Below are 12,760 nucleotides of genomic sequence, written 5' to 3' on the forward strand. Positions count from 1 at the left end.
TAAAGATGATCTGACCTGGCAGAGATAATCACTATTAACATTTCGGTTTCTCTATCGCTCAGTATTTCTGTCTTAGTCTTCATCTCCACCTACGTTTATATGGTAAAGTTTACTTTAAAGATAAGATCATACCATACTGTTTCATAACGTCTCATAGCTAAATCTTTGTCATGATTGTTTACTAGTTATACTCCTCTATAAGTAAAATATCTGAATTGAAAAGAAAGCACTATTTAAAAAGTTTAAACTTTATTTTTGATTGGAAAATATATTCCTGAGGTTCAAAATTTCAAAGGCATTTCCCCACCTGTGATTTCCTCACCAGAGGCAATCACTATTACCAATGTTTTATGTTCTTCCCAGAGACATTTTGCATATATATATATGCATATATATACATATATAATACATATGTATATAATGTGTGTATTCTCTATAACTGTGCATATGTACCTATATTTGTTTTATGCATACACATAAGTTTTTCTTTCTTTATTTTTTTTGTATTAAGTAAGAGGTGGAGAGGCAGAGACAAACTCGCACATGCGCCCTGACTGAGATCCACCCTGTAAGCCCTTTACCAGGCAATGCTCTGCTCAGCTGGGCTGCAGCTCCATTACTCGGCAACTGAGCTATTTCAGCACCTGAACCTGAGGCCATAGAGCCATCCTCAGAGCCTGGGGCCAACTTTGCTGTAACCATCCAAGCCACGGCTGTGGGAGGGGAAGAGAGAGAGAGAGAGATAGAGAGATGGAAGGGGGAAGAGAAGCAGATGGTCGCTTCTCCTGTGTGCCCTGACTGGGAATTGAACCCAGGACTTCCACCCACTGGGGCTATGCTCTACCACTGAGCCAAACAGCTTCTATATGCTATTCTGAACTTAGCATTTTCCACTTAACAAATTATATAGAAGTACTTTCCATGTCGGTACAATCTTTTCTTAACAGACGCTCAGTGTTTTCATTATATGCACATACTGTTTTATTTTTTAAATATTTAAACAGTTCCTTATTGATGGGCATATAGGTTGTATATTAATTATATATGGCTGTATAACAAATTACCCTGAAATGTAGTGACATAAAACAACTAAATTGTATTTTTTCTTATGTTTCTGTTAGTCAGAAATTTACAAAGGTGTCCACTGGGCAGTTCTCATTTGGAGACTCTACGGGGCTGCTGTCATCTGGGACTGAAGGATCAGTTTCCAAGGTTACTCACGCACAGAGCCCGCCTGTCGGCGCTGGCCTTGGGCGAGGAGCCTCAGTCACTCCCTGTGGAACTCCCCGCATAACCGCGTAGGCGCCCTCCTGGCTGAGAGGCGGATTTCACAGTGGAGGTGGGGAGCCCAGAGGCCTAGGTGAAAGCTAGTCACACGCCTTGACTTTCACTGTATTTAACCGGTTGTGGCAACTACAAAGGTCTGTACAGGTTCAAGGGGACGGGACAGATCCTACCTCTCCATGGAGGAGTGCCAACATCACATCGTAAGGAGAGCATGGGAAATGGGATATACCGGAGCTTCCATCTTTAGAAAGTACAACCTGCCCTGGGTCATCGCCAGTATTTCGCTATTACGAGAAAAGGATGGGAAGTACACGTTTAAGACCTTTGATATGTATTACCAAATTCCCTTCAGAGAGCTGTACCAGTGTAGACTCCCACCGGTGGTGGTGATTGAGAAAGCCCATTTCCCCACGTTGTTACTACTACCAAGTTTATCTTTCAAGAATCTTTGCCAGTTTGTTAGGCAAGAAATGGTATCTCATTGTCTTAAGAACATTCCTTCTAAGAAAGTGGAAGACCTGCATTTGACTCTCAGCCTCTGTGTGTGTTGGCTGGGGCGGCTGTAACAAAGCACCACAAACTGGGGCTGAAACAACAGGAAGACATTTTCTCAGCGTTCTGGAGCCGGGAAGCCCAGGTGTGAACAGATGTGGTTTCTCCTGAGGCCTCTCCCCTTGGCTTGCAGACAGCCACCTTCTTGCTGTGTCCTCACACATCCTTTCCTCTTAGAGTGAGATCTCTTAGGTTAAGGCCTATGACCTCATTTAACCTTAATTACCTCTTTAAGGGCCCTGTCTCCAAATACAGTAACGTGGTGGGGTGGGGGGGTGGGTGGGGGGGCTTAGGGCTTCACCACATGAATTCTGAGGGATATGATTTAGTTGTAAGAGCATCTCTGCTGATTGGATGTTGATGAGCAGTTTTGGGGGCAGTCCCAGATCTTTCTGGGTCTCAGTTTCCTCATCTGTTTAAGGGAAATAGGCCACATTCCCTCTTCCTCTTCCTTACTGAGGTGTCATGATAATTAAATTAGATAGTACATGTGAAAGAGAATATAATTATCAACAAACATAAGATATTTGTAGTCTCACAATTGTAGGTCTCACAATTCTGAGTTTGCTTACCATGGAAGACCCTTTGTAGACTGGGCAGTAGACTGTATAGGGTAGAGGGATATATCAATTATCTGTTGTTGTGTAATAAACCATCCCCAAATTTAATGACTTACACAATGATCTATTGTGGGTGTTTTTTCCCCCCTTTGATTTGAGACAGAAGAAGGGAGAGAAGAGAGAAGGAAACATCAACTTGTTGTTCCGCTTAGTTGTGCACCCATTGATTACTTCTCTTATGTGCCCGGACCGGGACTCGAACCTGCACCTCTAGATGGAGCTGGTGATCCCGGGGGATCGAGCTGGCGACCCCTGGATTGAACTGGAGAACTCGGAGCTCCAGGACAACACTCCATCCACTGTGCCATCAGCCAAGGCTGATGCGTTCCTTCTCGCAGGTCTGTGGGTCGGCTGGGCGGTCGCTCTGCTTGTCTTATTCATGTCGCTGCAGTCTGCGGGCAGCGAGGCTTGGCTGAGATGCCGAGGCCTTTCTCTCCCTGGGAGGCCGCGGCCTCCCTCTCCCTGCGACCTCCATGCTGGGCTTCTTTACCTGATGACAGGACCATTCCAAAAGACAGCCCAGCCTCAGAAGTTGCACAACATCACTTCTGCCACCTCCTATGGGTAAAAGCAAGTCACAAAGCCAACTCAGACTCCAGGGGAGGTGACACAGATTCCACCTTGTGACAGCAGAAACAGCAAAGCCCACAGCAAAGGGGCAAGGACGCAGGACTGGGGGTAAGTCTGTTGGGGGTCATTATTGTAACAATCGTCCGGAAGGACGGTGTACAAGGTCAATGTGCCGGGTCAGCAGGCCCCACACCTCCACCCAGAGATCAATGAACTTCGATTTGATTCTCGGAAATGCCCTGGCCCCTCCCGGTGGGTTCCCGACCCCATTCTCCTCCAGCGGGCCCCACACCTCCACCCAGAGATCAATGAACTTCGATTTGATTCTCGGAAATGCCCTGGCCCCTCCCGGTGGGTTCCCGACCCCATTCTCCTCCAGCGGGGCCCGGCAGCTCGGTGAGGCTGGCCCCGTCTCTGGCTGGGGCCCTGTGTCTGCCCTTTGTCCTTGCCGCTGGCTCTGAGGACTCCGGCCTGGATGGCCCTGCAGCCTTCCCGCTGCTGCCGGCCTCTCCCCGGCTTCCTGCAGTTCGCTGCCCGGCCCTCTCGGTTGCCTGCCCTCCCTTTGGGGAAGTTCATATTTATTGACTGATTTCCCAAGAAAACTGCTTAGTTCACCTGAAAGCATGAAATATTTCTGTCTCCTTTTATTCATCCCAACCTAATAAGCTCCAGTGATTCGGCCTTTGAGAAATCCTACAACTTATGTTCTAAATTTTAGTCACTCTTTTTCTTTTTTTTTTTTGGTCTCTCACACCTGTCATTTAAAGCTCATGAGTTATTGAGAAAATCAACTTATGATGTTGTTATTGATAAGAGCTAGAAAAGGAAAAGATAATAATACCAACAAGGTAGACTCCCACGGAATGCTGTAAGGTGGGCTGTCTAGAAGTTACAAGAATCCCATTTTCCTAATTTGTTTTCTTTTTAAGATAAAATGGCATGGCCCCCAAACACTTTTTTTTTAAAGATTTTATTTATTGCCTGACCAGGCGGTGGCGCAGTGGATAGAGCATTGGACTGAGATGTGGAGGACCCAGGTTCGAGACCCCGAGGTTGCCAGCTTGAGCGCCATCTCATCTGGTTTGAGCAAGGCTCACCAGCTTGGATCCAAGGTCGCTGGCTTGAGCAAGGGGTCACTCGGTCTGCTGGAGCCCCCCAGTCAAGGCACATATGAGAAAGCAATCAATGAACAACTAAGGAGTTGCAACGAAGAATTGATGCTTCTCATCTCTCTCCCTCCCTGTCTGTCTGTCCCTCTCTCTGACTCTTTCTGTCTCTGCCACAAGAAAAAAAAGATTGTATTTATTGATTTTAGAGAGAGTGGGGAGAGCAAGAAGTATCAACTCATAGTTGCTTCACTTTAGTGTTTGCTTGTTGCATGTGCCTGGACCGGGCACACCCAGGGTTTCGAACCAGTGACCTCAGCACTCCAAGTGGATGCATATCTACTGCACCAAACATTTTTTTTTATTATTGATTTTTTTTTTTAAGAGATTGAAGACGGGAGAAAGAGAGAGAAACATAGATTTGTCATTCCACCTATTTGTGCACTCATTGGTTGATTCTTGTGTGTGCCCTGACTGGGGAGTGAGCCTGCAACCTTGGTGTATCAGGACAGTGCTCTAACCACCTGAGCTACCTGGCCAAGGCTGAGTTGTATCTATTGATAAGCAGCAGAACTTGCTGCCTAAGGAATCTCGGAGGTCTGTAGGGCAGAGCATAGAATTGTTTGGTAATAAAATTGGATTATTTTATAAACCAAGTTTTCTGTAAAGGGAGCAGCTTTTTGGTAAAGATCTGAATTTACTAATCATTACAATAATTCTATTGTTTTAAAATGTATTAAGTAAAAAAAAAAAGGTAGAATAATTACATAGATAAGTACCTTTTGATTAAAAAGGGGAGAGAATAGCTTGACCTATGGTGGCTTGGAATGCTGAGGTCGCCAGTTTGAAACCTCGGACTTGCCTGGTCAAGACACATACAAGAAGCAACAACTACGAGTTGCTGCTTCCCGCTCCTCCCCCTTTCCTCTCTTTCCTCTCTCTAAAATCAATAGATAAAATCTTTAAAAATTAAAATTAAAAAATAGAAAGGGAAGAGAATATAGAATACAACAGAACACATGGTGTGTGTGCCACACATGGTGTTACGTGCAACACATGGTGTGTGTAACACCTGGGGTGTGTGAGCAATACATGGTGTATGTGTAACACATGGTATGTGCGACACATGGTGTGTGTGTATATATGTATCTCCTTTCTTTAGAAGTATCTATAAGAAGGCAGTCATAAAGACCCTGGGAGAAAATAATGGATGTCTGACAGCAGAATGGGAGGATGACTTTTCAGTTTATTTTTTGTAGCTCTGAGGTCCCCAAAGGAGGGACGCGCAAGGCCCGGTGAATTTGATCAGAAGTGCATTTATGTGTTTGTGCACAGATGGGCTGAGACCAGTGGCGTCAGCCGCGAGAGGGTGAGAAGCCTCAGCCTATGTGAGCTTGGGTGTTATTCCTCGCTGCAGGGGGGAATGTCTGTTACCCCTGTGGTTTAAACTAGGGGGATGGGGTGGGTGGTGCTAAGTAAGGAATATTCAGATAAGTGATGGGAGTTGATGCCCCCAGGGTCGGGTGGAGGTAAGATACCAATCAGGATGGCTCAGATGGAGAGTCATGGGAACTTCCCTGGCCCTGGGTCACCTTAAAGCTCAACCTGGCTAGTGAGGCTTATTGGTAAGGGGCCCTGGACCCGAACCTAACAGTGCCAACAATAAACCAATACTGTGGGGCACAGGGAGCCCTCCAGGGCGCTGGAAATGTTCTGGGTCTGGGTCCGAGTGGTAGCCATGTGTGTGAACACATACGAAACATCATCAAACCACACGCTTGAGACCTGTGACTCCGTTACACTTTCAAGAAAGTGCTGTCTTGTTTTGTATCAATTAAGATTTTTATTACTGCATTTAATATTTATAATAAATCAAGGAAAACAGTCACCGTTTCACCATTTAACAAGTAACATAAAATGCTTAATTAATTTTAAGTTAATTATATAAACATAAAATATGATTTTTTTCCCCCCTCAACAAATAGATTTTTAAACGACTTACATCATGTTTGAATTAGGGCCTAAATATTTATGAAACCATATGCTAAACTTAACTACGTGTTCTGGCAGAACGTGATGTCTTTTAATGAAAAAAAAATTAAATATCATAAAAAAATAATGTTTTCAAAAGAAAAAGTCAGCCCGGGATTTATTGCCTCGCTCCACAAGAGTAGATGTGTTTCTGAAAAGTTTACTTAAGCCCGTGTCTGTAACGTGAAGCATAATTTCCAGTTGGCCTCCATTATAACGAGCTTACTGCCCGGTTGGTCTGACTCTGAGCGGTAGAAGCCTGCTGGGCGGGGAGTGGGCGGGGAGTGGGCGGGGGGTGGGCGGGGAGTGGGTGGGAGCCCCCCCCCCCCCCCCCCCCCCCCCCCGCGTCTGGGCCTGGGGAGAGTGACAGAACGGGACAGGTGACCGGTCTCCCTGAAAGCCTGAGAAATAAGAACCTCATGGAGGACAGAGGCAGAGGAGCCACACTGAGCCCTCTGCGACGGGGAGCCCGCTGTGCGCTACACATACTGGTACAACTGAGGCAGACGGAAAACCTTTCCGAGAAGCAAGAGAGACAGTAAGATTGGGAAACAAAACCGTGTACGGACAATCCGCTCATTCGCTCAGCATTTTACTGTTCTCAAAGCCCTTTTGCATCCTCTGTGTCGTGCCGTTTGACCCGAGAAACCCCGTGAATGGACAGGGCACGTGTTGCTCATCCCGTTTTATGAATGAGGAAGGAAGCTGGGGCCTAGAGAGTCAAGTCACAAGGGGGTGACAGAACCAGGACTCAAAGCCGGGTTTTTAAAATTCTGAGCCCGAATGCATTGGTTGCCACTTCCCAGAGAAGTCACGGGGCATCTAGAGCCAGCCCTGGTATCCCCCATGTCCCGGCTGTGCGGTTGGGCACAGGTCCCTGGGCCTCTGGGCCTCCTTAGTCTCATCTGTACAATAGAGCTGGTGGGAAGATGAAATGAGAGCACATAGTAAGTGCTCATTAAAAGCTAGCGCCTTTTTTTTTTTTTTTTGTATTTTTCTGAAGTTAGAAGCAGGGAGGCAGAGAGATAGACTCCTGCATGCGCTGGACTGGGATCCACCTGCATGCGTCTGACCAGGATCTACCCAGCATGCCCACTAGGGGGCGATGCTCTGCCCATCTGGGGCGTTGCTCCGTTGCAACCAGAGCCATTCTAGCACCTGAGTCAGAGGCCATGGAGCCATCCTCAGAGCCTGGGCCAACTTTGCTCCAATGGAGCCTTGACTGAGGGAGGGAGATAAAAAGGAAGGAGAGAGATAGAGAGGAAGCAGAGGGGGAAGGGTGGAGAAGCAGATGGGTACTTCTCCTGTGTGCCCTGGCCGGGAATCGAACCCAGGACTTCCACACGCTAGGCTGACGCTCTACCACTGAGCCAACTGGCCAGGGCTGCTAGCTTTTATTTTTATTCCCAGAGACAGAGACAGAAGGAGAACGGCAAAGATGGGAAATGACAGTCATGCAGAGAAGGGGGCGAGGGGGAGAATGCAGAGGCTCCAGCATGTCCGTACCCAGCTCCTGCCCAGCAGAGAGACCAGGGAGGGGTGACCAGGCAGAGGCCAGGGTCAGGTCAGGAGCACCAGGGGGAAGGGAGCCCTCGCCCTTACTTTGGCTTTCAACCTGCAGAGGCGCACTGGCTGCCTGAGCCTAGGGCTGGCGTGCAGCGGGTCCAGGCAAGCGTGTGCGGCCCAGCAGGGGAGAGAAGAGAAAGAAAGACACCTGGGCCACCCTTGAGGGCCACATGGTCTGGCCCTAACTCAAGGTGTGAACAGGTGAAGTAAAACTCAGTGGCTTGACTTCATTTCCTCAGAATGCCAGGCTCCGTGCCCAGTGGCGTGCTGGTAAAAATTAACAACCAGCTCTTGTGGGAGTTGAGGGTCGGGGCTAGGGAAGGGGCAGGCATGGAAGTTCTGTGGCCTCATCAATGTAGCCGTTGATCGGTAAGTCGGAGGTGACCACCTTCCTGTCGCTGAGCCACACGCCTCATTCCTTGGCTCTCGGAACTCCCCAGGGAGGGGGCACTGCAGGCCAGCTGCTGCAGCCTGCAGAGGCGGTGAGCAGAGACCAAGCCCCTCCCCTCCAGGAACTCACGTTTTCTTTATTATTGAAGACAGATACTGATCAAATAAACACGAACTAGGCACACCGTATGACGTCAGTGAGATGGCGACCACGTGAAGCCAAGGCAGGGAACAGAGTGGCAAGTTGCACAGGGACGAGGGAGGTGGGCAGGGTGTCAGCCTCTCCAAGGACAGGTGCCAAGCAGGAGCCGAGTGAGATGAGGGAGTGCGTGCTTCGGGCCGTAGGAACAGCAGGTGCAAAGGTTCTGAGGCTGAGTGTCCTGAGTGAGAGAGCCAAGATCAGGCCAAGGAAGGGGTGAGCTCTGAGAGGCGGCCAGGGGCCAGGTCACAAAAGGCCTGGAGGATTGTGGGAGGGAGGCATCAGATGGAGTTGTAACCGTGATGCTCTGGAGGGTTGGGGACAGGTCCCTGGATTAGGGTTTCGGACGGAAAAGAACTCCAACTCCTTTGGGGGCTGACTGGAGGATGACCCCCCAGGGGGCAGGGAGAGGAGCTCCAGAAATCCAGAGAGAGGGAAAGGGGGAGAGAGGGAGAGAGAGGGGAGGGGGAGGGGGAGTAGGAGGGGAAAGAGGAAGTGGTAGGAGGAAGAAGAGTGAGAAAGGAGGGAAGAGGAAGGGGAGAGAGGTGGCAGAGTGGGCGGTGGTGGCCTGTGAGAGGGGCGAGGTGTGAGGGAGGGCTCCCTTTGGAATACCTCCTGAAGGTAGAAGCAGTCACAGATGCTGTGGGAGCAAGTGATCCCAGGAATGTAGCTACAGAAAGAGCAGAGCTAATAGCAACTACCTCCAGGGTATTCAACCAGTCCTGCGGGCCGGAACCTTCTCCTGCCTCACTGTATCTTGTTAGCTTTTCCCAGAACGGGCAGTTCTTCCGTTTTCAACAACCACACTGAGGCTCAGAGGGGTTGGATCCTGTGCTCAGGTCCCACAGCAAGCCCAGAACAGAGCGGGGATTCGAGCTTTTCAGATTGTCTTGGGTTCCCTTCCCCTCGAACTAGCTGCCCCTGGAACTTTAGAAGGACCAGGGTACTGCCTGGCACATAGTAGGTGCTCATGTGACTGTGAGTTTAGAAAATATTTACTATTAAAGGCCCTTCTTTCTTTAACACATATATAAACTTCCCTCTCGGCTTCACTGAGGTGTAATAGATAAATGAAAATTGTATGGGTTAAAGGTGTCCATTCATAAACTTTTAAAAGCTTGTAAGCACTACACACTCAGCAGAATGGCTAAAGTGAAAAACAGACAGCCGCCTGGAATGCTGAGGTCGCCAGTTCGAAACCCCGGGCTTGCCTGAACAAGGCACATAGCAGAAGCAATTACTACAAGTTGATGCTTCTCACTTCCCCACTCCCCTTTCTCTCTCTCTCTCTCTCTTATCTCTCTAAAAAAAAAAAGAAAGAAAAATTTAAAGAAGAACATCTTTAAAAAAACAAGCTAACACTGGTAAGGATGTGAGCAATGGGACAATGGGAAGGCAAAATGGCACGGGCAGTTTCGGAAACGTTCATCATACACTTAACCATGTGACCCAGTGGTCCAATTCTATACGTTTACCCTAGAGAAGTCAAAATGTAGGCTCACACCTAGGGGCATTATTCATAATTGCCCGACCTGGAAATAACCCCTGTGTCCTTCGAGTGGCAAACGGGCAAACAAATTGTGGCGCAACCACACACGGGAGAACTGCTCCGCAGCGCAAAGGGACGAGGTACGGTCCCTGCCACAGTGTGGACGAGCCCCAAACACACGGTGCTGGGTAAGAGAAGCCAGACTCGAAACGCTACAAGCTACACAATTCCACAGACAGGTATAGATGACCTACCACACGGTTCCATAGACATAGGAACACTAGGTGAGAGAACAGATCAACGGTTGCCAGGGACAACTTCTTGAGGGGGGGAGAGGAGGGAGGTGTTCTATGTCTCGATTGCGATGGTGGTTACATGACTGTACACTTTTGCTCAGACTCAGAGAACGATACTGTACACCAGGGGTCCCCAAACTTTTTACACAGGAGGCCAGTTCACTGTCCCTCAGACCGTTGGAGGGCCAGACTATAAAAAAGAACTATGAACAAATCCCTATGCACACTGCACATATCTTCTTTTAAAGTAAAAAACAAAACGGGAACAAATACAATATTTAAAATAAAGAACAAGTAAATTTAAATCAACAAACTGATCAGTATTTCAATGGGAACTATGCTCTTCTCACTGACCACCAATGAAAGAGGTGCACCTTCCGGAAGTGCTGCGAGGGCCGGATAAATGGCCTCAGGGGGCCGCATGTGGCCCGCAGGCCTGTAGTTTGGGAACCCCTGCTGTACACGGTGGGTTTTACTCCATTGTAAACTATCCTTCGATAAACCTAACTCTTTTCCCGCCTTCGTAAGACCCTTTCCTGTACCTCCACTCAGACTAACCCCCCGGGGAACCCTTGGGGACCAGAGCCAAGGTTCCCGGGTTCAAGCGCTGGTCCTGCCCTTTCTGAGGGAGCTGTCCATCAGAATCACTGGTGAGCTTTATGTAAAATCCTGACGCCATGGCCCCCGCCTCAATAAGGGACTCTGATTTCATGGGCTTGGGGTGCAGCCTGGGTATGGGCGGAGTTTTTCAAAAGTTTCCCAGGTGAGTCTTTTTTTTTTTTTTTTTTTAGAGACGACAACAACAAAATGCAAGTTTATTGTACAGAATTGACATTTTTCATTAAAAATATGATATTAAACATGCCAGGTGATTCTAATGACAATGCTGAGTTCCCTAAGAGCGGGAACCAGGATTTCTTCGTTCAACTTGGTATCCCCTGATGCCCCCCTAAACACGCACTGCGGGGACACGGAGGCGGACGGAACAGTGCGAAAGAGCTGCCTGGTGAACACGGGCAAGAACCACATGTGTCTGCCTCTGTTCTGAGTGCCGGGCACGTACTCATTCGGCTGACCCCACCCCCGCCCCCCAGTCCCGCCCCCCAGTCCCCGCCCCCAAGTCCCCAGGGAGGCTGGGCAGTGTGGTTATCGCCCGTGGACAGGTGAAGAAACCTGGGCACAGAGGAGTGAAGTCTTACCCAAGACAACACAGCCGGTCAAGCAGCAGAGCTGCCCGGTGGCGCTGATCCACTCGAACCACTGGGAGGTGCTGCCCCCCAGTGCCTTCTGGGACAGGCTCTGGAATCCGACGAGCCCGGGTTTGGATCTGGGTACTTCCCGGCTGGGCGACCACGGAGAAGTTATTTAGCCTTGCTTGGGTTCACCTTTCTCATTTGTAAAAAACGTGGACCCTTGCAATGATATCAAAGGCTGTGACAGAAGGAAGCAAGGTCACGTGGGCCGAGAGCTCCCTGCAGCGTAAAATAGTCGATGTTGGGAGTGATGAACATGGGAAGAGATGAATGAACCAACGAATGAATGAACCAACGTTGTTCCCAGAGCCCCAGGGCGCCGGCAGCAGGACCAGCCCCTGGGAGTGTTTCCCGGGAGGGATGGCAGGGAGAGCCAAGGTCATTCAGCTGATGTGGGTCCTCCGGAGATGCCCCACCCTGGCACCTGCCAGCCTCCCCCCCAACCCCCACCCCTGAGCTCTCCCTGCAGGGGCAGTCCCCCCACTTGTACAATAAGAACTGTGAGTAGTAAAACTTTGAAGCCCTTAGAGTCTTTGCTGCCTGATGCAGCCTGAACCTGGGGCGCACAGTGTCTTCGGGGCGAGTGACTGAAGGGTTAGGTGCCACCAGGGAAGGTTGGGGGCTCCCCTGGGTCACACAGGCCCTGTGAGCTCCAGGACAGCAGCCTCAGTATCCACAGCGCTCTTGGGAGACCCTGGGGACCGCCAGGCCGAGGCTCTGCTCTAGCCTGGGCCCCTTCTCATCTTCAGGTCTCCACACTTGTTCGTGGGATAGTGAGCCCATTGCTGCTGGGCGCTTCCCAGTGGCCCCTGGGACACGCAGCCTCTGGCTCTGGCACTGATGCTGCAGTGACCCCAGCGCTAACGGGGCAGGCCTCCTGGGCAGGGCACGTGTGCCGAAGCCACCATCTGCTTCTCTCCCCCTCCCTCTCTTTCCCTCCTTCTTCTCTCTTTCCCTCCCTCAGCCAGTGGCTCCATTGGTTCGAGCGTCTGCCTGCCCCAGGCACTGAGGATAGCTCAGTTGATTCTTGATTTGGTTGATTCGAGCATTGGCCCTAGATGGGGGTCGCCAGGTGGATCCCAGCCAGGGTGCATGTGGGAGTCTGTCTCTCCATCTCCCTTCCTCTCACTTAAAAAAAAATAAAGGAAAAGCAGCCTCAGCCATCAGCCAGGGTGCCTAAGAGAAGACGTCTGCCCTCCCCCCACCCTGCCCTCCTGTCTTCCTCCCTTTTCTTCACTCTTTCCCCCCTTTTTTCCTTCCACTCAGCTCCCCTCCTTGCTTCCCCTAGTGCTCTGCCACCTGGTGGACTTCTGACCTTAGTGTCCAGGTGAAACCTGGCTCTGGCATCTGCCAGCTGTGTGACCGGGGCCAGCGTTGAAACCACTGAGGCTCAGTATTCCA

This window comes from Saccopteryx leptura, chromosome 1 (genome assembly GCF_036850995.1).
Source record: "Saccopteryx leptura isolate mSacLep1 chromosome 1, mSacLep1_pri_phased_curated, whole genome shotgun sequence".
NCBI lineage: Eukaryota > Metazoa > Chordata > Mammalia > Chiroptera > Emballonuridae > Saccopteryx > Saccopteryx leptura.